Raw genomic sequence first — 25,649 nt, 5'->3', positions numbered from 1 at the left:
TATCAGAACACTCTGTACAGACTATGGTGTAAATTCTACTAAACTTGCTGTATTGATATCAAGGTGTAATGCTTTGAGAGTGCTTTAGAGGCTGTCCAGTTTTAATACACGAACGTAGCGTAATATAGAATTGAGCAGTTAATTTGAAAAAGATGGGAGCTGTGCAACCCAGTATTATAGTAATGTCTAATTGTTGGAGGATCTTTATTAAGAACTCAGTACTGCTTTTAAAAAGTTGATTTCTTGAGTGAACTGTTTTTTCCTTTTCACTTCTAAAGGTGTATTGGAATATGGTTCTGGTGCCAATGCCTGTGCCAAATTGGCTTTTGTATTTTTGAGCTTAGACATTGCATGATGACACTATCATTGCATTGGGAATTAAGGCCTCATCGCTCGCACGTACAAAATTCTCTGCCAGTTAACACTGTATAAGAAAACTAGTCAGTATTTCCATAACCTTGTCAATGGTCCCTTTTCCTACCCCTCTAATTGTACTGCGCTGTGTCTCTTTTATGACTTACACGTAGCTGTACATGTACACACACTCTCGCTTGGGTTTGTGGGACCTTTTGATCTCTGACTGTGAAGCCACTCTGCAGCTGTGTAGCTTGGGAACATTGAAACCTATTGCAAATTTAGTCCCCAACACTCAAGGTGAGGTTGTGACTAACCTGCACAACATATTTCATTTTCAGTTTGTTGGACTCTCATTGATCAGCTGAGACAAATCCAGAGAACTTTCCAGAACCCCACAGCCACATTTAGTTAAATGATTCTTGGACAAAAGTATCATGAGATATTGATTTAAGTTTGAAAGTTGAATGTTGATGTATTTAGCTGTAGTTTAGTATTATCTGGTCAGAAAAGGCCACTTTTTTTATTTTGAAGTGTTGTAAAATCAATGGGATCTGTTTCATTCTGATGACTGTGATCAACTTCTGAATCTTGATTTAAAATGTATTTTTTAAGTTTATGCCTGATTTGATCTTGTGATCTTCAAATTTGATCTTGTTTTTACCAAAACTCTAATCTAATTTGTCGAGCCCAGCTAGGCTTTCTAGCTTGGTAAGTGAAAGCTGTGACTGAAGTTGAATTTGAATGCAGAAAATGAATGGCTATGGCTACCTGGGAAAGATGAGTTTAAGTTCCATTGATTCAGAATACAGTATTCTATGCAATTACCCTAAGCCAATTTTCACGTGGCTTGGGTAAAAATCTGGAGATTATAACCCTTGAGGACCCGTTCCTTAATTTCATTCCTCATGCTTGATAATCTCCAAGCAGGTTGTCCTTCCTAGCCTTGCCTAGCCCAAGTTGTTTGCACCACAACAATTGGATCCTTGCCCTCCCTCTCCACTATCCTTTCAAACCAACCAGAAATAACCTGCACCCTGACACCAGGCAGGCAACATACCATTCGGGACTCTCGATCCTGCTCTCAAAGAATATTATCTATCCCCATATTTACTGAATCTCGTACAACTACCATTTGACGTTTTGCTCCCCCCTCTCAAGTGGACTCCTGTGCCAAGGTGTGCTGGTCAGCTGGCTCATTCTCCCTGAAGCTCTTCCTCTCCCCATAGTAAGTTACTTCTACATTGGAGGCTGGTACAATTGCAACATTTAAGAGGCATTTGGATGGGTATATGAATAGGAAGGGTTTGGAGGGATATGGGCTGGGTGCTGGCAGGTGGGTCTAGCTTGGGTTGGGATATCAGTTCAGCATGAACGAGTTGGACTGAAGGGTCTGTTTCTATGCTGTGCATCTCTATGGCTCTATACTTAGAACTCTATTCTGCTCTCTGAATTTGAAAACAAGGCTACAAATCCTGCAGTCATTTATATGCTTTGCTCTGCTCTGACTCTGAAAGCAAGGTACCAGTTAGAGTTGGGACAGATCCCATTCACACATCGCCTAGTTTCTTTTTTACGGATTTGTCCGTGGCATTAAAACCAAATTTAAAAAATTATTAATCCTGGAAAGCTTGTCTTTTTTTGTGTTAACTATGCTGGATATTTGTAATGCAGTTCCTACTAGCTGCATTAGAAGATCAGACTTGCAAAGTAGTAGCCTTTTTCCAATCTTTGACAATGGAGTTGTATATAGTCAATCATGTTTGTTTTTCCTGAAGGGGGTGCCCTGGAATGTCTAATATATGTGGAGGAGTCTATTTCTTAAAATTGTAATTTTTCACAAGTTGCAAGACACTGTCACTGATGTCACTACACCAGACAGTTCACTTGTCAGGTTTCTATATATATGAATTGTTTATTTAATAACCCCTCCAGCAATGTTTTCAATATTTGAATATTCTTTACATGTATAGGCTTTGTCTTTGTGTTCAGAGCTGCACTGTGGCCTGCCTTGGAAATTTATGTACAACCTTTGTGATGTAGTTGACCCAAAATGCGCAGTCATTAGGACTTTCGATACAGTATTGAAATTGTTTTCCACATTATTTCACCCTTGACAGGCCTTTAACAAATGAGAACTGGCATGCTGGCAGTTGATGATCAGGCCTGTAGTATATCACTTGCAGCAATGCAAACTGTAAATTAGCAGAACAATTCATAACACCACCTCTTTGCTCTCCAACCCCCTCTCTACTATGTTTTCCCCACCATGTGTGCGCATGTGCACACACCCCTACTTTATGCTGCTTCCTACCCTCCATGCCTCAACCAAACAAAATAGGTGCTGGTCCCTGTACAGTGTATACTTTTGTCTATTTGTCAGATGTAGGTATTGCTGCCAAGGCCAGCACACGCTGCCCAGTCCTAATTGCTCAAGAACAGAGTGGCTTGTGAAGCTATTTCAGAAGACAGTTGAAGAATGAACCATGTTAGTGTTTGAAGTTGCATGTAGGTCAGACTAGGAATGGTGGCCAATTTTCCTCCTTAAAAGGACATTAAGTGAACCAGGTGAGTTTTTACAGCAATCTATAGTTATGGTCATAACATTGAAGGTTTAGACTGAATGAGGCATTTCAGGTTTATTTGAACTGTTGGATGTTACTGGTGATTGGATCGTGAACCCTGGCTACTTTCTTGTATAGTGGTAGAAATCACTTGAACTACTGTTGGGTTCACCCAAAGATGTTCAAGTTGACTGAAATGTTGAGAAATGGGGTAAGATGACATGAATCCTTTGTGGTTCTATGTAAAATTGCAATATTTGCACTGAAGTTTCACAGTGTGGTGTTTAATTTAACAGTCTTAGATTGAGCAAGGTACAGATTACTGTGCCTCATGCAACTGTTTTCTGCATTTGCATTATCTCCCAAATGTTTTCCACAGTAGAAAATCATTGAACGAAAATTTAGTCTGCATTTTTTTCCCTTAAACTTTATCCAGTCAGTATAAGAACTACGTGTTTGCTCGAAGATTTTCCTTCAAGGATGAAGGAAGGACGTATAACCCCGAATCAACTGTTTTACACCATGGTGCAATATTGTTTCCGTCCATTTGTTCATCTAAATTCTAAAAACAATAAAATGTCATTGTAAAAGCAATCACAAACATGAATGAGTATGCGTTCACACTATGTAACCATTTAACAAAATTTGCATTTTATAAATAAACGAGCAATTTTTAAAATTGAAATTTTATAGGATGTGTGCTACATTAGCCTTCCAATGCAGCGCTACCCATAATCAACTTCAAAATTTAAACTAATACATCCCGATACATGTGCCCATATGTAATCCTGTCTCTAAATTATGTGGGATCCTTACCATTCACCTGAATCATACAGGCAGTTGGTCTTTATTTGAAGGCCAACATCTTTGTGCAGCACTTAGTGCCATGCTACAGTGACATCTTGAATGAAACATGAAACCATAATCTTCTGATTAGAGGTAAGAGTGCCATCTAAAGTGTGCCTTGTTTCTTCTTTAGGTTTCTGGAGTGCTAATTGTGTTGCATATTTTGTTTTGTACCAAAATTTACTCTCTGTATGGAAAGTTGCTTTTGTGATTTGTACTGGCTACACAGTACCTGAATATTTACAACAATTTACATTTATAAACACCCTGCATGCAGAAAAATGTCCCAAGGGTTTTGACAGGAATAATAATAATACAGAAGCTAAAATGGAAACAAAGGGGAGATTGGGCCTCGTTGATCAATGACGTTTAATTTTTACATTGGTATTCCAGACCTTCGGACTTAGGACTGAAAGCATGGCCAATAAAGATACTGGCATTCATTTATAATAAGCACATCTGTGATCAATGTTTAAATGCCATGATTGATTAAATTGAAAGCGTTTCTTTTCTAATCCCACTTCTGTTAAAGCCAAGTGTACACATCACCTCCAATTATAGCAGCATCTAGATCCTGTATGTGGTACTACAGTAGTGGGGATGGTCCTTGGGATACTCAGCTTTATTAAAAGTATTATATAAGTACAAATTGTTGCTGACCCTATATTCAAGTTGGTGGTGAATGTAACAGTGGTGCCTGATGACTAGCTTGGAATGCTGTTCTGATATTGAAGACCTTGAAGATCTGTATAAAGATGCCAGCCTTAATCCAATAGCTTTGTTTATAGAAAATGCCTGCAACTTAATCCAGTCTTCAGTCATAAATATATTTTGAATTTTCTTTGAGCTCAGACTATCCTTGGCAGTCACTAAGTTTGTTCTTAATGAAGTATATTTATTGTTTAATGTAGTTCCACAATTAAGTGATTCCATTCAAATTTGTCGAGATCAGATGTTCGCTAAGGGACTGGATTTTAATTTCGATTTTAAATTTACAATTTAGACAATGCGTATAAAAATGGATGAATATTGGAACAGCTGTAAATTTTTTGGGACAAAGTCTGTACAAGTTTACTCTTGAACTATACAAATTTTTTTGCTCATCTTTAAATTTCAGTGGCACATGTTTATTTGATTTTCATGTCTTGGTGAAGTCCCAACTCTACTATCTGTGATTTTGTTTGAACCAATTTCTTTGAGAATTGGAGGATCAGTCTCTTGCACGTTAGATGCTGATATATAAGTGATGTTACATTAGAGAACCTTTCAGCATGCTTCTCTCTGGATAAGATGGCACAATTAATTTGATACTTGCTGTCTAAACAGTTTCCTGTTTTGATTACTTAGCAAATTCGTCTTTTCAGAGTTGGGGATTCATGAAATGAAACATTCTTTTTGATCTTGTGTAAGACATTTGTTTTTATTAAACTTGGGTTTCCTGTCTATTAGAGCTGGTGGAACTGTTTCGTGTGTTTTATATTGCACTGGATATTTCGTAGAAATGAAGATGTGGTGATGTACCCTGATTGGTTGTTCCTGTAGTCAAAAGGGTGATGTGATATGTCCCTTGACTCTTTTTAATGCGCTGTGGTTCAAAATTGAGTAAATCTCAATTGTTCATATCTGTAATATTCTGCTAATACAGTTTCAAAAGTGTGGTGTCCAATGCCTTAAGACAGGGTGTACAGCATCGTCAAGGCTAATGTTTCCCTCCTGATCCTTTTCCCCTCAGTAAAGGATAACCTGGATAATGCTGCTGACATCAAGGTTTCTCAGATAAAAACAATGATTGCAGATGCTAGAAACCAGATTCTGGATTAGTGGTGCTGGAAGAGCACAGCAGTTCAGGCAGTATCCAAGGAGCAGCGAAATCGACGTTTCGGGCAAAAGCCCTTCATCAGGAAAAGAGCTTCGTGATGAAGGGCTTTTGCCCGAAACGTCGATGATGCTGCCTGAACTGCTGTCCTCTTCCAGCACCACTGATCCAGAATCAAGGTTTCTCCGTTCAGGGGAAATCACTTGATTCCTGGTGTTTGTCAGAAATTGTGGATGGATTAATTGGGGATGATGAGAGCAAGGTGCTGACTCACTTTCTGTAATGTCATAGATCCTAGTATTTGATAGCTGGGTGTCATATTACAAGCTGTGAAAATGAGGAAAAAGTACTTTATGATGTGGAGGTAGCAAATATTATAGACACCTGAAAGAAATAGAGGCCTTGGAGTGCAGGTTCATAGCTCCTCGAAAGTGGAGTTGCAGGTAGATAGGATAGTCTGGTTTCCTTTATTGGTCAGTGTATTGAGTACAGGAGTTGGGAGGTCATGTTGCAGCTGTATAGGACATTGGTTAGGCAACTTTTGGAATATTGCATGCAATTCTGGTCTCCTTCCTATTGGAAAGATGTTGTGAAACTTGAAAGGGTTCAGAAAAGATTTAGAAAAGATTTACAAGGATGTTGCCAGGGTTGGAGAATTTGAGCTATAGGAAAAGGTTGAACAGGCTGGGACTGTTTTCCCTGGAGCGTTGGAGGCCGAGGGGTGACCATATGGAGGTTTACAAAATCATGAGGGGTGGGGTTAGAATAAATAGGCAAAGTCTTTTCCCTGGATTTAGGGAGTCCAGAACTAGAGGGCATAGGTTTAGGGTGAGAGGGGAAGGATATGAGATCTATGGGGCATCTTTTTCTCACACGGTGGTACATGTATGGAATGAGCTGCCAGAGGAAGTGGTGGAGGCTGGTACAATTGCAACGTTTAAAAGGCATTTGGATGGGTATATGAACAGGAAGGGATATGGGCCAAGTGCTGGCAGGTGGGACAAGATTGTATTGGGATATCTGGTCGGCATGGATGGGTTGGACCGAAGGGTCTGTTTCCGTACTGTACATCTCTATGACTCTAACTCTATAAACTTCCCTTCTCGGTTAGTGCCCATGAAACCTCTGTGGACCACTTTCATAGTAGGAGCACCTTAACAATGACCTTCAGAGTTAGTGTCTCCTTCAGTTGTGCTTCAGACTTCCAGGCTCCTGTGCTGGCAGTAAAATGAGATTTGAAATCACCCAGTTTTTTTTCATAAGGGCTGACTTGGCTAGGATTAAAGAAAAATCAACTTCCCATGGACTCTATTGAACTTGTATATTTTTGGCAAAGGAAAGATTTGTATATGTGAGTCTCCTGCTGTTGGCCCCTGTTGAATTTATACAATCCTGTTCTGAGTTAGGTTAGTCACAGGCTCAAACACACCCCACTCAACGACAGAACTGTGGAATGTATCGTGCCATCTCCTACGAATGCTGCCAGTAAATCAGAAGAACTGTGGTAAATCATAAATCTGAATTATGACTAATTCTTCCAGGAACTAAACTGCGTGCAATTTGTTGGACTTTGTTAATCTTCAAATTGTCTTAAGACCAAACCGCACTGCTCCCCCTCCCATCTTGCTCAGAGTCCAGGGAGCATGTCTTGATTACCCCTCAAAGAATTGCATTGGATGCTAGAACATGCCCTCCTAATGTTTCCGCATAATTCCAATATAATCCATGCAACCTGTCCAACCACTTAATCAGCTGGCGGAGTCTTGAGTTGCTGTGGCAAAATGCACATTGCATTCATGGTGTAAAATGTATTGCAACTTGCCAGGTAAAACCACCAAAATGTGGACAGAACCAGGGTAGACATCCAAATGAGACCTCTTACACTCCACAGTACCATCTGAGAGTACTGAAAGATGCTGCAAGGCTTTACCAGAATGAGCACTACCACAAGTGCAAAGGTGTTTTATCCAATTGAATTGAATTTATTGTCACGTGTACCGAGGCACTGAAATATCTTGTCTTGCGAGCAATACAGGCAGATCAGAGTTAAGTAGCATAGATAAGTAAATAATAGGTAAATAGTGGCAAAATAAAAACACAGGTACAGGTGAATGTTGAGAGTTTGAGCCCATTCAGTATTCTAACGACAGTAGGATAGAAGCTGTTTCGAAACCGGCTGATGCGTGTGTTCAGGCTTCTGTACCTTCTCCCCAATGGTAGAAGTTGTAGAAAAGCGTTGCCAGGGTGGGATGGATCTTTGAGAATGCTGGTGACCTTTCCTTGACAGCGGGCCTGGTAGATGTGTTCTATAGATGGGAGGTTAGCCTTTGTGATTGTCTGGGCTGAGTTCACCACTCTCTGTAACCATTTTCGATCTTAAATGGTACAATTGCCATACCAAGTAATGATACATCCAGACAGAATGCTCTCTATGGTGCACCTATAAAAGTTGGCAAGGGTATTTGCCGTCATGCCAACTTTCCTCCGCTGCCTGAGGAAGAGGAGACGTTGTTGGGCCTTTGTAACCAGTGCATTTGCATGAAGAGTCCAAGAAAACTTGTTGTGGATGACCACTCCCAGGAGCTTGACACTCTCCACTCATTCCACTTCTGTGCTGTTAATGTGTAGGGGGCATGAGTAACATCCTGCCAAAGGTCAGTAATGAGTTCCTTGGTTTTGCTGGAATTGAGAGCTAGGTTGTTTTCAGTACACCATTTTTCCAGGTCTTCCACCTCCCGTCTGTAGTCTATTTCGTCACCATCTGAGGTTCAAACCAACAATGGTGGTGTCATCAGCAAACTTGTAAATTACATTAGTCTGGTATTTGGCAATGCAGTCATGGGTATACAGTGAGTATATTAGGGGGCTGAGTATGCACTCCTGGAGGATGCAAATGTAATGGTGGGATTTCAGTCATCAGTTTCCGGTGAACCTCTTCCAATCTGTGGTCTACTAAGCCAGTGACACTCTAATGGAAAACCCTTGCCCAGAAGGTGGAGTTTGATCTATTCATGGCATATGGGAAGAATATAGAAAAGCATTGAATCCTCTGGTCAATTACATACAATTCTGTGAATCGCGATGTATTTTAGGAGATCAAAAAGCACTTGTTAATGTTGTAGCCCAATTATTTAGCTAGTGGCCTGAAGGCCCAAATATTAGATCAAAATCTCCATTAAATTGTGCATGAGCAACCATCTTTAACCTGCATGGTGAAGCAAGAACAATGCAGTAAATTTTATTTGGAATTTTAAGCCAGTTAGCTGCTACTGGACTGCTTTGATTAGGTGGTAATGTTTGGTCTTAGACAATTTGAAGATTAACAAAGTCCAACAAATTCCTTCATATCCAGTTAGACTCCTTGTAGTTATGGTCACTAGTGGCATACTAAGTGTAGTTTAGATCTTGGAACTGAATTAGTTTTCCAGATTTATGATTTACCACAGTTCTTATTTACGTGCAAACAATGTTCCTGGGAGATGGCAGGATGCAGTTTCTGGTTCTGTCGTTGAGTGGAGTATGTTTGCACCTATGAATTTTCATAATTCCTCTTAATATTAACCTCGGTCAGAACAGTATTGCACATGTTGGTCGTCAGGTCATTTCCATCATTTCATAAAATCTCAGCAATCTGATCTTGACTTCTGCTCCACTTGCCCCTGTAACAGTGGACTCGTTTGTAGATCATCTTGGAGAAGAAACTACTTGGGGAGTGCAGTGCAACCGAGACTCACTGAGATCCTTTATAGATCAAGCCTGCTCATGGTTGAACATATTCAATAATCCAGCTTCTGGGAAATCCTGCATGGTGAAGAGATTTCCCAAGATTAATGGATTTCTTTCAAGAGAATGCATTCCTCCTCATCTGTCTTGTGTGAGAATTGAGCCCAGATCGTTGGCATCACACTGCATTGCACACCAGCTGTTTTTATTCATTCACTGGATGAGGGAGTCGCTGGTTAGGTATCATGTATTGTCTAAAGGGCAGTTAAGAGTCAACCACGTTGCTGTGGGTCTGGAGTTGTGTAGGCCAGACCAGGTAAGGATGGCAGTTTCCTTCCCTAAAGGAAATTAGTGAACCAGAAGGATGTTTCTGACAATTGATTCATGGTCATGGTTAGACTCTTAATTCCAGAACTTAGTGGAATCTGAATTCAATAATGTGCCTTGGCGGAATTTGAACCCAGGACCTCAGAACATTATCTGCACCTCTGGGTTAACTTCCAGCGATAATACCGCTGGGTCATCGCCTCCCCTATAGTCAACTGAGTTGACCAACTCCTAATAAACAAATGTCAGTTCAGTGACGGAGGTTGGTTTATATCTGTGTATTTATATAGAACATAGAACATAGAAGGATACAGCGCAGTACAGGCCCTTCGGCCCTCGATGTTGCGCCGACCGAATCCTACCTAACCTATACTAGCCCAATAACTTCCAAATGCCTATCCAATGCCCGCTTAAATGACCATAAAGAAGGAGAATTCACCACTGATACGGGCAGGGCATTCCATGAACTCTCAACCCGCTGTGTGAAGAATCTACCCCTAACATCTGTCCTATACCTACCTCCCCTTAATTTAAAGTTATGTCCCCTAGTAACACCTGACTCCATTAGCGGTAAAAGGTTCTTAGTATCTACCCTATCTAAACCCCTAATCATCTTATACACTTCTATCAGATCTCCCCTAAACCTTCTCTTCTCCAATGAGAACAGCCCCAAGTGCCTCAGCCTTTCCTCATAAGATTTTCCTACCATTCCAGACAACATCCTGGTAAACCTCCTCTGCACTCGTTCTAAAGCTTCCACATCCTTCCTATATGTTCTATGGAGACAAAAAAATGGCAGATGCTGGAATCCAAAGTAGACAGGCAGGAGGCTGGAAGGACACAGCAAGCCAGGCAGCATCAGAAGGTGGACCCAGCCCCAGCCCTGAAGAAGGTTACGCCAAAAATGTCAACTTCTACACCACCTGATGCTGTCTGGCTTGCTGTGTTCTTCCAGCCCTCCTGCCTGTCTACTATGTATATCCTCTGATCAGCCTTGGATTCCATTAGCCATCCTCCACTTCCATCTGTCCCTTGCATGAAGCAATGAACAATGCAAACTGGAGGACCAACATCTCATCCTCAAGATAGGCAATTTATAATCACTTTGCTCACTATGGAGTTCAACACCTTCTCCTTCCAATTGTGAACCCATTCCTTTCCTTACTTTTAGATTTGTTTGTGACATTTTCTGTCACCCTCTCTCCTATCTCTCTTCCAAACAGGTGCACCCGCCATTGTTTTGCCATTCTCAGACCAGTCACTTAATCTGAACTGTTACATCCTTTCTCCCCACCGCTCTAACCCTCCACCCCCATAGCATAATTACTGCCCTCTGCACACTTCAGCTCTGAAGACAAATCTAGACTCTAAACATTAGGGAGAAACGGAAGGGGCCCGTGCCTACGGTCATACTAGTCTGAAAACGTCCGATTTCATCTGATCTCAGAAGCTAAGCAGACTCAGGCCTGGTTAGTACTTGGATGGGAGGCCACCGGGGAATACCAGGTGCAGTTGGCTTTAAAAAAGAAGTGGGCGGCACGGTGGCACAGTGGTTAGCACTGCTGTCTCAGTGCCTGAGACCCAGTTCAATTCCCAACTCAGGCGACTGACTATGTGGAGTTTGTACGTTCTCCCCGTGTCTGCGTGGGTTTCCTCCGGGTGCTCCAGTTTCCTCCCACAGTCCAAAGATGTGCGGGTCAGGTGAATTGGTCATGCTAAATTGCCCGTAGTGTTAGGTAAGGGGTAAATGTAGGGTATGGGTGGGTTGCGCTTCGGCGGGTTGGTGTGGACTTGTTGGGCCGAAGGGCCTGTTTCCACACTAAGTAATCTTATTAGCTTGCTTTCTATCCATGGATGCTGCTGACCACTGCCATATCAAGCATTTAAGTTCAGATTCCCACACCTGCAGTAATTTGCTTCTTGATACGAATTAGGGCACAAAGAGCCACCTCAGGAAAAAATGCTGACAAACAGGCTTGTTTGTTTTCCCAGTCTGCAACATTGCCAGTGCTCATGTTTTCTGGAAGCAGAATCAATCGTGGCAGCAGCTTGAAAAGGTGCTGATATGTTTGAGACTCTTAACGGTCACTGGATGATGTGGGAAGGTCGTATGGTCCAGAAATAATTCTGCCGTGAAAATGGCAGGTATTTCCCTGACTCTTTCTTTTTTCCATTCCTGGCTACATAGAACAATACAGCGCAGAATAGGTCCTTTGGCCCTCGATATTGCACTGACCTGTGAATTATTCTGAGCTCGTCCACCCACACTATCCCATCATCATCCATGTGCTTCCATACCCTTACCACTGAGTAAAGAACCCACCTCTGACACCTGTTTTGAATCTATCACCCCTCAATTTGTAGTTATGCCCCCTCACACAAGCTGACCTCATCATCCTAGGAAAAAGACTTTCACTGTCTACCCTATTTAATCCTCTGATCATCTTGTATGTCTCTATCAAATCCCCTCTTTTCCCATTGGAAAGATGGTGGCACAGACGCAAGTCTCTCACCCTTTCCTCATAAGACCTTCCCTCCAGATCAGGCAACACCCTGGTAAATCTCCTCTGCACCTTTTCCAATTCTTCCACATCTTTCCTGCAATGGGGCGACCAGAACTATACACACTATTCCAAGTGTGGCTGCACTAACACTTTGTATAGTTACAGCATGATATTGCAGCTCCGGAACTCAATCCTTCTACAAATGAAACCTAACACACCTTATGCCTCCTTAACAGCGCTATCTGCCTGGTTGGCAGCATTGAGATCTATGTACATGGACTCCAAGATCCCCTGCACGTCCCACTACCAAGAATCTTTCCATCAACCCAGCACTCTGCCTTTCTGTTATTCCCAAAGTGTATCACCTCACATTTGGCTGCATTGCACTCCATTTGCCACGTCTCAGCCCAAATCTGCAGTTTATCCAAGTCCCCCTGCAACATTCTTCCATACTGTCCACTACTCCACCGACTTTAGTGTCATCTGCAAATTTACTAATGCATCCACCTTTGCCTGCATCTAAGTCATTTATAGAAATGACAAACAGCAGTGGTCCCAAAACAGATGCTTGTGGCACACCACTAGTAACCGGACTCCAGGCTGAATGTTTTCCATCAACCACCAGTCACTGCTAAATCACCCTCAATCCCATGCCTCTGCATTTTCTCCAACAGCTTACCATGTGGAACCTTATCGAAGGCTTTACTGAAGTCCATGTATACCACATCAACTGCCCTACCCTCATCTACGTGCTTAGTCACCTTCTCAAAAAGCTCATTGAGGTTTGAGAGACATGACCTGCCCTTGATGAAACCATGTTGACTATCTGAAATCAAATTGTTGCTTGGACAGAGAATGCCCCTCAGACATTGACTGACTAATTTTAGCAGTCCCAGCAGAACTATTACTCCATAATGAGCTTCTGGTATACTCAGAACATTGCTCCAAAAGGATAATGCAAATCCCCAATTCCCACTTCTGCATTTAAGGTGATGAAAAATTGATCTTGCCACTGTCACCTTCCAGTCCTAGCGAACCACATTATGGCAGTGTAACTGTCTTGTTAGCTAGCTTAAGTAACCGGTAATGAATTTTTCAATGGTGGGAGTGGCTTTTAATTTTGGAGCCTCCTACCTATGTGGGAGGACTGTTATGCAGCTAGGGAGGGGAGGATTCTGCCCTGTGTTTAAGTTGAATTTTAATTCGGGGAAAGGTTGGGACTGCAAATAAGTTCAGTTAAATTCAATATCAGTAGAAAATCGCTATGGTAATTTTGGGAATACTAGATCATTGTAGGTGCAAGAGTTTTCTTCCTTCTGTTTATTTGGCAAACATCATTGTTACTTAAATTACTTTATAAAGGAAAGTGAGTGGGTGTCTGAGTAACTCTGAGACAGACTGTCCACTCAAGTTTCTTCGTATAATGCCTTTTTAAGAAATGACTAACAGCTGGCTGAGTATATTATTAAAGCAGCTTTCTTGGTGCCGGTATCACTTCAGGGTCACTCAACTAAACAGACAATCTTTAAAAAACGCATTATGCTAGTTTGACAAGCAGAATGCTGGGGGTGTGTGCCAAATCCATTCAGTTACATATTTATCTCCCTTCATACATACACCTGCTGACATAAACTCCCATTTCTGATGGGAAATCAGGTGTCCAAGGCTGTGTTCAGTTGAATTGAATCATTGAGGGGGGGGCGGTGTGCATTCAGAGCATGTATTGATTAGACCAGCTGCTGAGCCTCCTTTTGCTACAGAGTACAGATTAGCTTCCCAAAGATGTTGTGTACAAATGTTTCTGTGAGAAAATAGGATATTAAGAAATGTCCATTAATGGCTGATTTATATCTATGTTTTAGAATATGAATGCACATTACTATTCCAAGTTTAAATGCTTCAAATATTTTCAACATAGATATTCTAGATGTCTGTACTTGTGCAACACTTTTATTCAAAAAATGAACTTCTGGTTGTATTCATTATCTTTGTCTCTGATGCAACACATGGTTAGTGTGTTGTGTACAAATAGTAATGGTTCCAGTTTGTGCACCCATCAAACTAGTGCTGTGATTATAGGCCCTTGAGATGGGAGTCATAAAGCTTTTTGCATACATGTTATTTTCACTGATTCTTTCAATTGTAACTGTTTTCTGTTTGTTTTCCATCTTGTAGCCAAATTGCATTATAATCCTGAAGGAGATAAATGGAAATATATACTATATCCAGTTAGTGAGTTTAATTTGTAGCTCAGGTTGAGGTTCTGGATGTAGGTTTGCTGTCTGAGCTTCAAGGTTCATTTTCAGCTGTTTCGTCACCATACTAGATTTCATCAGTGAGCTTCCAGATGAAGCACTGGTGGCTTTCTATTTGTTTAGGTTTCCTTGGGTCGGTGATGTCACTTCCTGTCGTGATGTCATTTCCTGTTTTTCTCAGGATGGTAAATGAGATCAAAGTGTTTTTGTCTGTAGAGGTCTGGTTGGAATGCCATGCTTCTAAGAATTCTCGTGCCTGTCTGTTTGGCTTTTCCAAGGGTAGATGTGTTCTAGTTGAAGTGGTGTCCTCCCTCATCTTTAAGTATGCTAGTGAGAGTGGGTCATGTCTTTTTCTGGCTAGTTGATGTTCATGTATCCTGGTGGCTAGTTTTCTGCTAATTTGTCCAATGCAGTGTTTGTTACAGTTCTTGCAAGGTATTATTTAAATTACATTATTTTTGCTTGTCTGAAAAGGATCTTTCAAGTTTATTAGCTGCAGTTTAGTGTGTTGGTGGATTTGTGTGCTACCATAATGCCAGGTCTCAGACCTCTTGACATCATTGTAGCCCATATACCTTATCTTTTGCACAGAGGCGCTTGCCACTTCTCCTGTTTGAGGATGGGAATATTTGTGGAGCCACTTCCTCCAGTGTGGTGTTTAATCGTCCACCACCATTCATGACTGGATGTGACAGGATTGAAGAACTTAGATCTAATCCGTTGGTTGTGGGATTTCTGAGCTATGTCTATCACTTGGTGCTTAAGCTGTTTGGTGTGCAAGTATCCCTGTTTGACTTCACCAGGTTGACGGCTCATCTTCAGGTATGCCTGGTGGTCCTCTTGGCATGCCCCCCTGCATCTCTATTGAATCAGGATTGATCCCCTGGCTTGAGGGTAATGGTTGAGTGGGCGATGTATTGGCCATGACATTGCAGACCTGGCATTGCTGTTGATGTCCCACAGTGCCTCATGAGTTGCAAGAACTGTTCAAAGTCTGTCCATTTAGCACAGTGATGGTGTCAAACAGCATGATGGAGGCTATTCTCAATGTGAAGTTAGGACTTCATCTCCACAAGGGCTGTGTTGTAGTTGCTCTGACTGATATTGTCATGGACAGATGTACCTGCAACTGACAGATCAGTAAGGAGGAGGTCCAGTATATTTTTGCTTCCCTCGCCACCTGCAGCAGACCTAGTCTAGCTGCTAGTCTTTAGCCATTCTTGTTGGACATTAAATAAAGTCCTCCACCCAGAGTACATTTTGCACTATTGCCACCCTTTCCACTTCCTCCATATGTTCTACGTTAAGTACCAATTCAGCTGAGGGGGGATGGTAGGTAGCAAGTGTTTTCCTTGAGTTTAATCTGGTGCCATGAGACTTTGTGAAGTCAGGAGTTAGTGTTGAGGACGCGTGAGACAACTCCCTCCTGACTCAATACCACTGCCACCCAGCTCTGTTTGGTTTGCCCTCGTGGAAGAAGACATCCAGGGATGTTGTGTGGGACATAGTCATAATCTGAGAATCATACCTCAGATGATGTCAGGCTGTTGTTTGACCAGTCTGTGAGACAGCCCTCCCAACTTTTGCACTAACTCACAGATGTTAGCAGGCAGGACTTTGCAGGGTCGTCAGTGTTTCTACTGTTCTTTTCCAGTGCCTAGGTAGATTCTAGGTGGCCATTTCAGTGAGAATTGATAGCACCTGATACCACTGAGTGGATTGCTAAGCATTTCGGTGGGTAGTGTGAATTAATCACATTGCTGTGGGCCTGGAATCACATATAGGTCGGATTAGGTGAGGATGACAGATTTGCTTCCTTGGAGGACAGTATTAACCAGATGGGCTTTCTGACAATCAACAGTGGTTTCATGGTCATCAGTAGATTCCGAATTGCAGATTTCTTTTTTGGTATTGAATTCAAATTCCACTATCTGTGCTGGGATTCAAACCCAGGTTCTCAGAACACGAGTATCTGGATTGATTGTCTAGTAGTACCTTTAGGCCTTGCCTCCATCTTTAATCACTTGATTACTATGGAATTGAAAGCCTTGTCCTACGTTTTGTTTGCGGCAACTTCTTTGTATTTGCTATTGGGATAAACTACAAAGTCAACTGTGTAAGCTCAGCAACAAACCAATGGATCTTGTTTGCACAGCAGGCAAAGAAATTGCAGACTTTGCCACTAATGCAGTTACTACTTCCACACTGCACATGTCTTGCAAATGGGATAAATGGATTAAAATAGGAACCAGGAGTGACAGCCGAGTGAACATATAATAAAGAAAACTTGAGAGAGAAATTGCTTACTCGCATACTGTTCTTGCTTCTAACTGTTCAGTGTAGACTTTTCATATATAGAACTGACACCTCCAGAATAATTCCAGTTATTGACACATGGTTGGTGCTGTGTTTTACAGACCATATACCATCCAGCAATAGAGGTTTGACACCTGAAGATGTTTGAGTCAAGCCAATAACTGGTTGTGAGATTTAAAAACTTGACAGCATCTTAAGTACTCATGCATCACTGAAGAAATGCTTATTTAAAGCTAAAATTGTTGTGGATATCTGCATAACATTGCACTGATGTTTTATTTAAGGCATCACTTAGTGGTGGTTTAACTTAAATATGGGTGTTGGAAAAATGGCCAGGTGAAACATAAGTATGCAGATCATGAAGCTGCTTATTAAACTGATCGCAATAGGTCTTGAGCAGATTGATTGATTGACCGTCGCTGTGACTATGGTCAGCCAACACTGCATGTGAGCACAGGCTTGCACTTTGTAAAGCAATTAATTGCCAATCTGGAGTTGAACCTGATGCTGCAGAATCAGTGCAGATGGATTTGAATGGGCAAGACCACCTCATACATGCAGCTGGGCTAATCTGGAGACTGAACGTGACAGATTGCGTTCCCTCAGTCCAGCTATTAGGATAGGTCCGAAGACACTAAGCTCCACCATTCAGCTTACCTTTCTGCTCCACCATTTCATGACATCATGGCTGATCTGAGCTTCAACTCTACTTTCCTGCCTGGCTGCCAACCAAATATCCAAAGATGCAGGACAGTCAAATAGGGCAGAGTTTCCTTGTTAGTAAGAAATGAAATTAAATCAATAGAAAGAAATGATGGAAGAGACCATCTGTGAGCAGAGTTGATAAACACAAAGGGTTCCTAATGGGCCTAGCAGTACAGGGTGAGGAAGAAAACAAATCAGGAGATAGAAAAGGCATGTAAGAAAGGCATTATGACATGGGGATTTCGATATGCAGATGGACTCGGAAAGTCAGGTTAGTAGCAGATCCCAAGAAAAGGAATTCACAACATGCCTCTGCGATGGGTTCTTGTAGAAGCTTGTGGCAGTCACTCGGAAACAGGTAGCTTTGGATTTGGTGATGTAAAATGAAGCAGATTTGATTTTAGGCAACTTAAGGTATAGGGACCCTAGGAGGTAGTGACCGTAATATGTCAGCTCACCCTGCAGTTTTGAGAGGGGGAAGCTGGAATCAGATGTAATGATATTACAATTGAGTAAAGGTAACTAAAAACATGAGGAAGGAGCTGGCCAGAGTTGATTCGAAGGGGAGAGCAGAGCACACATTAGAATAGCAATGGCACGTTTCTAGGGGTAATTTGGGGGAGACAGCAGAAACTTGTCCCAATGAAAAAGAAAATTGTACTAAGGCGAGGGGAAGACGGCAACTCTAGCTGATCAGGGATGTCAGAGTAGAAAGCATACAATCTGGTGTGGACTTTCTAAAAAAAATTGTTCACGAGATGAAGGTATTACAGACTAGGCCAGCATTTGTTGCCTATCTAATGACCTTGGGTAAGGGGACTACTGTTCCAGAGAAGGCAATTAAGAATCGACCACATTGCTGTGGGTCTGGAGTCACAAGTGAGCTAGACCAGGTGAGGATGGCAGTTTATTTTCCTACAAGTCATTAGTGAACCAGATAGATTCTACTGATAGTTGACAACAGCTTCATGGGCATCATTGGACTCTCTCTTTTATTTGAGATTTTTACTGAATTCAAATTCCACCATGTGAGGATTTGAACCTGGGTCTCTAGATTGAGTCTAGTGATAATACCACTGGGCCATTTGTCATGCTTCTGCTATGCTGAACTTCAGTGCTAGCTTTTTGTGGATGGGGAGCCACAAAGGCCTATGTACTGCACATTCTGCAGTCTCTCTCCATTTGAATATCCCAGCTTTTCAATTCTCCCCCTGTCAAATTTTTTTGGACTGACTTGTTAAGCACCAGGTCAGACCCCCTCAAAACATTTCAAGAAGGCAGCCCAAACCTTTACTTTTCTAGTTGTTTCAGGCAGATGTGAGGTGGATATTCCAGGAGTGATGCAACTAGTCAAACAACTTGGCTTCAGGTAAAATAGAATTTATTACCACGCCACCAAATGAAACAAGCAAACCAAAGCAGAATTTAGAGTAACAGCAATTTGAAAGCCCGAATGACATGATATCCCCAGCAACTTATAACAAACAGCTGTTCTGATTTCCTGCAATATTCTATAAACACACCCCTTGGCAAAAAGGTAAATTCAAACGCCGGTTCTTGCAGGAGAGAGAGATGTAGGGCGATTCAGCTAGGGATTATTTACTGAAGTGTGGAATTTCTTTTTACTGTAGCTGTTTCTGTCACCAGCTAAAACCAAAAGCCAAAGTAGAAAAATCTCTGAACTGGGAGAATTGGCTGCTCCCCTTTTGTCCAACTAGTTTTTTAAAAAAAAACTTTTTTGATTGCCACCGTTGGCAGTATCTGCTACCCATGAGCAAAGACCCTAAAACCCAGGCAAATCTGACCCTCTACCTTTAACAACCCCTCTTAAAAAAAAACTAAGGACAACAAAACCTTGTTCGAGGAGCAGCGTGGTCATGCATTTTATTTGCACGTTATGTTCTTCTGCCAAGTTTGTTTCCTACTTGCTTAACCTGTGTATATGTCTCTAGAGACTGCCATCCTAAGCTGCATGCATTATATCTTCTAAATGCAGTAAACTGTGAAGGTTTCTAAGTTGAGTAGGAGTTTACTGTACCGGAGGCAAAGAACAAAAATGCAAGTAGTTCTTAACTTGCCATTCCCGCTCTACACAATTCTTGATAACTGGAGGCATTAAATTGAGACTACTGGGAAACTTCAACTTTTGTTTCAGAATGTTCAAAATAAATGAACCCCAACTTGTTACAGAAATCCTCAAAGATAAGGCAATCCTGCACAATTAGTATCAGTGGAAGTGTAATGGTTAAAAGTCATTCCTTTGTTACTAACTTGGTTAGTTTGTCTATTTGCATTCCACGTGAACTTTGGAGAATGATGCACCTAGGGAGACATCAGCATTTTAAAGAATTAAAAGCATGAGTATTGTAAATAAATTTGGCTCAACAAAATTATGCTACTCTAGGGAGTTTATAAAATGAACATAGGCAGCATTTCCAAAAGATTACAAGCCTCTAATGGATTCAGAACCGAAAGAGCCTAGTTTGATACCTGATTGCCTTCATAAAAAATCTAACTGCAGCTAACCTTTCGTGACATTTTTACAGTTCCTTGGTGCTGTGGAGGTATAAGCCATACTTGAACAGTAGAAAACTGAAATGCCTAAATGAAGGACTCATTCTTGGAGCAATAACATTTTTGGCTATTTTCTCTGGCTACATGATGAGTTACTGTGTGCAGCTTTCCTCATGTCTGTAAAATCCTGAGGATGCAGGGGCTTCTCTGATACTGGGCAGAGATCACTTTAGTAGAAAAGACAACCCATTTTGATGAGCCTTTTAGAATTATTTTGAACAAATCCTCTTACCCGTAGATCTGATTTTCTCCACCTGTTGCCCAAACGCATTATGGGATGAGTGAGAAGTTTTTTGACCTTTTTTTTTCTAGATGAACTCTTCAGAATGGGAATTCCAGTTAGTCTGGTCATTTTGTTGGAGGGGGAATAGATGGAGTCCTGTTTGACTTGTCATTTTTTAAATAGATAAAGCTTGCATGTGTGGTATAGGAATTGAATGGTGTATGCTATGCTGCCAAATATGCTGAACAATGCACTCCAGACTTGCTCAAATAATGTCAATAACAACTCCCCTGCAACTTGACTGTAGACTTCTGCTGCAACAAATTGACATGTTCAGTAGAGGAATATTTTAGGCAAGAGAGGAAGTTTTTAATTTTGATTAGAAAACAGTTACTTCAGACACAGGAGCAGAAGTATGCCTTTTGGCTCCTCGCTGCTCTGCCTTTCAGCTGGGTCATGATAGGTCATTACCTTGATGCTTTTTAACCACGTTCCTATATTCTTATACTTGATATCTAGAAATCTATTCATCCGCCTTGAATACTCAATAAATGAGTTTCCGCAACCTCCTCGGGTAGCGAATTCCAAAGATTCACCACCTTTAGAGTGACAGAATTTCTATTTATCTCAGTACTAAATGCAAACTTTGTGCTGAATCCCCTGGATCTGAGACCCACTGGTAAATACCCACAGTTAGATAAGGAGACAACGTTCCAGTTGCAGTTTTGCCAAGGCTCTATTTAACTGCAGCAAGGCAACTAAGTCATACAGATGTACAGCATGGAAACAGAACCTTTGGTCCAACTTGTCTGTGCTGACCAGATATCCTAAATTAATTCAGTCTCATTTGCCAGAATTTGGCCCATATTCCTCAAAACCTTTTCTAGTCATGTACCCATCCAGATGCCTTTTAAACGCTGTAATTGTACCACCCTTCACTATTTCCTCAGGCAACTCATTCCATACAGTCACCACCCTCTGTGAAAAGATTGCCCCTTGGGTCCCTTTTTCAGTCTTTCCCCATTCACATTAAACATATGCCCTGTTGTTTTGGACTCCTACCCTGGGAAAAGATCTTGTTATTCTCACAATCCATGCCCCTCATTTTATGAACCTCTAAGGTCACCCCTCAGCCTCTTGACACTTCAGAGAAAATAGCCCTAGCCTATTCAGCCCCTCTCTAGTTCAAACTCTCCAACCTTGGCATCATCCTTCTAAATCTTTACTGAACCCTTTCAAGCTTTGCAGCATCTTTCCTATAGCAAGGAGAACCGATTTGAATGCAGTATTCCAAAAGTGGCGTAACCAATGTCCTGTACATTTCAACATGACATCCCAATTCAATGGACTATACTCAAGGCTTGGCTAATAAAAGTAATCAATCTCTTGTTCTAGAAAGCTATTTGTTATATGTGCAAGCAATTCACTGTCCATACCATTAGTGCTTTCCCAGTGTATAGGTAAATCACGTCCCCAAGGTTACTCTATTGCCTTTGCTACATGTTCCTCAATGTTCTGATCTGTTTTGTGCCCTACATTACCACAATCCTTAGATGTCCTTTTAATAATATGATGTTTGCCCCTTGCTGTTTCTTGGCTTTACCTAAACTGGCTCTGCATTGAGATCTCCTGATCCAGATCCCCCCCTCCTAAGAACTGATTTCTTCCTTTCTTACCAGTGCTACGCCACAGCTATCTCCTTTTTGCCTATGCTCCCTAAAGGTCAAATACTCCACATTCAGTTTCAGACACTGATTGCTCTGTAAGTATATTTCTGAAATAGCAATTACTCCTACCTGTTTATATGACTGCTTGTACTGTGACATCAGCTACCTTGTCAGATGAGCTATATTACTCTTTTTGGTTTTTGCCAACTCTAGCTTTATCTGCTAATGTACTTTTAATATACACTCTCTCCTCCTGCCTTAGTTTACAAATTCTTTCTACTTTGCTTGACTTATGTTCTTTATTCTTCACATCCTTTCTCATGTCCCACCCCTCCCAATTCCATGTTTATACAACTTGCCAGAACACTGATCCCAACATCTTTCAGGTGAAGACCATTCTAGTGGTACAGTTTCCCCTCTTCCCCCAGTACCAGTGTCTGTGTCTCATGAAACCATTCCTCCAACATCACTGAGTCTCATAACCAGCTCGGTCTTATTTGCCCTCTGTCAATTTTCTTGCAACTTAAGTATTATTATCTTTAATTTGACCCCCACCTGTTCGTATGTTCCTAAGTTGTACAATTTTCATTGGAGTGGAGTGGAACAGTCAGGTAAGTAACAATAATTTGGGATAAGTGGTTTTATTCAGTTTCAAGTTGTGGGTGTGTCTGGCTAGGACTCTGTTTATGTAGGAGAAAGTGAGGACTGCAGATGGCTAGGCCTCTGTTTATTGTCTGTCCCCTAACTGTCCACAGGGCAATTGAGTGTCAACCATATTTGTGTCTGGAGTCACTCATAGGCCAGACCAAGTCAAGATGACATTTCTTTCCCTAAAAGACATTAGTGAACCTTATTGAATTTTCTGACAATTGCCAATAGACTGAGTTCCACATTCCTTAATCAGCTGTGATGGGATTTGAATCTGAGTCCCCAGAACATTAGCTGAGTCTCTGGATTTACAGAATCATCATACAATCCCTACAGTGTGCAAACAGGCCCTTTAGCCCAACAAATTCACACCAACTCTCCAAAGAATAACCCACCCAGACCCATTCCCCTACCCTATTAATCTACATTTATGCCTGAAATGCACATCCTTGAACAGAATGGGCAATTTAGTATGGCCAATCAGTGGGAGGAAACAAGAGCACCTGGAGGAAACCCACACAGACACGGTGAGAATGTGCAAACGCCACACTGTTGCTTGAGGCTAGAATTGAACTCGAGTTCTTGGTTTGTGAAGCAGCAGTGCTAACCACTGAGCCACCGTGACTCCCTATCGAGTGATAATGCCACTAGGCCATTGCTTCACCTCTTAATGGAAAACTTGGTTAGTAAATAGTTACTTTGAATATTTTTTGAATTTTCCATGTGCTGACTACATGAACAAAAAACATTGAACTGATGGGTAAAGAATTCCATGTATTGAAGTATCCACATTAGGAATCAGCAGCACTTCCTAATTGACTCAAGTCTTGTATCGTAAAACCAGCTGTATTGAAATGTGATCTTGCACACAAAACACCATATCCTTAACTGAGCTTCCCAAACTAGTCTCTTGCAGGTTGCAATAAAGTAGCCCAGAAGTTTTTTAAAATTTGTTATTTTCCATCATTGTTCAGACTTTTCAGGTATTAAATCATAGTCTTGTCAGAACTGGAATTCAGCATGCGGTTGACATTCATCCATTTGTGATTTTTGCTTTGGATTTCACGGAGTCATGGAGAAGAGCTATGATAGTCCAATTGTCAGCTAACTTAATAGGCACATTTTTGAGTTTTACAATTTAAGGACAATACAGTTCTATTGACCATTGACTTCTTGGCGCAGTGCCAGGAATGGATTGCAACGTTGCATTACTTGGCCAGAGTGGAAAGTTTTATTATTTGTACCTCTTGGTTTGGATTCAAATTGTACAGCTGTCCTTTTACCCTAAGCTTCCTCTTTACAGTCCTGCAGCTTGTGTTTCAGGATCTTGCATTTCACAGCATGATGGTTTCAAAGACCAATTCTGTGTTGGCGCAGTGAAGTCTTTGCTAAGCAAAACTAAAGCTCCTTTTATTGAAGCTTTAGAAACTGGGTTCTTTGACAGATTTTCAGAATTCAATGCTTTGTATGGTGGGGGCATCTTCTATTCTGCTGATTTTTTTTTTTCATTTCTTCACTAACCTACACTACAGACTAAATTAACAGGAAATCATTTGGACGTGACTGTTTCAACCTCAATAAAAGGGAATTCTTGCCATGGAATTCTGATGCTTTGTCTTTATTTAAAAAAAAAGAAAAATACCAATGGGTCTCCAGTAGCATTAGTGGATTCACAGCCCATGGTTCATTGTGGAGCCCTGAGAATGAAGCCAGCTAGGCTAATAGGGTAACAGACCTGACATTGGTTATTGACAAAGATGTTTGAAGAGCAAGGGCTGGGCTGTCAATGAAACGGAAAACAAAGGCATACCTACATCTAGTCTTTGGTTTCAGTCAAAAACTGAGTGAGGCGGTCAGGAAGAAAAGATGCAGGTGGCTTGAGAACTCAACATATTCAAATAGTGCTTTAATTGGACCTAATCAAAGCTGAACAAAACCATTATAAATATTAGTATGAGATGGCTGCTAGTCTTTTTCAAAAACTGGAAATTGAAACTGCTTGCTTTTATGCTTGCTCAAGACAAAAGGTGAACCTCATTTGCTAATTACAAGTAACTAGTATTTTGCAGGTGATTTTGGTACTGAATTTTTTAATTCGCTCATGAGACATGAGCATTGTTGGCTGAGCCAGCATTTATTGTCCATCCCCAGCTGCCCTTCAGAGGGTGGTGCTGGTGGGCTGTTTTTCGAACTGCTGCAGTTCACATGTTGTAGGTAGACCAAGGCCCTTAGGAAAGGAATTCCAGGATTTTGACCTGGCAAATGTTGCAATTCAGCAGCAATCTCATTGATGTTACTCTTAATTTGGTTGGTTTCCTTGCCCAGAAATCAAATGAATAGGTTCAGTTAGCCAGCAACACATTTTTAAGGCGAGGGAGGTGGAACAATCAGTTGTCTGGGGAGGACAGGACAAAGGTGATCATTATGAAAGTGCTGAAAACAAAAATGGTTTAACTTCAGCTGTTAACATCTTTTTAAAATATTGTGAAGGCATTCTGGAAGTCTACTGAATTCAGGCACTAATTTGTGCGGTGCATGGAATAGAACTGTTCTAGTATTTCAGAAACATCTATAAAATGGCAATTGTATTTATGAACTAGAAAGGAAAAATGATACAAAAGTCTGAGTTGTCTAAGCTGAATTAGCACCTTGCTTCCTTCTGACCCTTGTACATAAAACAAGACTTGCATCTGTTTAATGTCTAAAAATGTTTGAGTAAGAATAGTTAACATCATTATACAGAATAGAACTTGAAAGAAACAAATGCTTAGAACTGTAAAAAAATTAAATATTATGCTCCATGCTTCTAATTGTCATCTTTATTTAATAATCCAGCCCTTCATTTAAATTTGCTGAATCCTTGACAATGTAGATTATGAAGTGGTTTCAGTTTCTATCTCTTTCTTTCTCTCACATTCTCTTGCATTCTCTCCCCCTCTCTCTCTCCCTCTTGCATTCTTTCTCTCTCGCGCGCTCTCTCCCGCGCTCTCTCTCTCTCTCTCTACCTTTCTCTTCTTCCCCCCCAAACCACCTCATATCATTTGCAGCACAGACTATCATTTGTCAAAATATGGTGGTGTGACCATGCTTGCATGACAGATCATATCTGGAGAAACTGGGGTGTAGT

The 25,649-nt window shown here is 41.2% G+C and overlaps 1 protein-coding gene and 1 pseudogene across 8 annotated transcripts in view; both read left to right on the top strand.

Annotated features, from left to right (window-relative positions):
- Positions 1-25,649, top strand: part of LOC132818026 (protein FAM53A-like) — a 109,471-nt gene that overhangs the window by 63,629 nt on the left and 20,193 nt on the right. The window lies entirely within an intron of this gene.
- LOC132820971 (5S ribosomal RNA) lies at positions 11,030-11,148 on the top strand (annotated as a pseudogene).

The sequence above is a fragment of the Hemiscyllium ocellatum genome, chromosome 1, assembly GCF_020745735.1.
Source record: "Hemiscyllium ocellatum isolate sHemOce1 chromosome 1, sHemOce1.pat.X.cur, whole genome shotgun sequence".
In the NCBI taxonomy this organism is placed as follows: Eukaryota; Metazoa; Chordata; class Chondrichthyes; order Orectolobiformes; family Hemiscylliidae; genus Hemiscyllium; species Hemiscyllium ocellatum.
The sequence above is the reverse complement of the archived record's forward strand: the minus strand, read 5'-3'. Positions and strand labels throughout refer to the sequence as shown.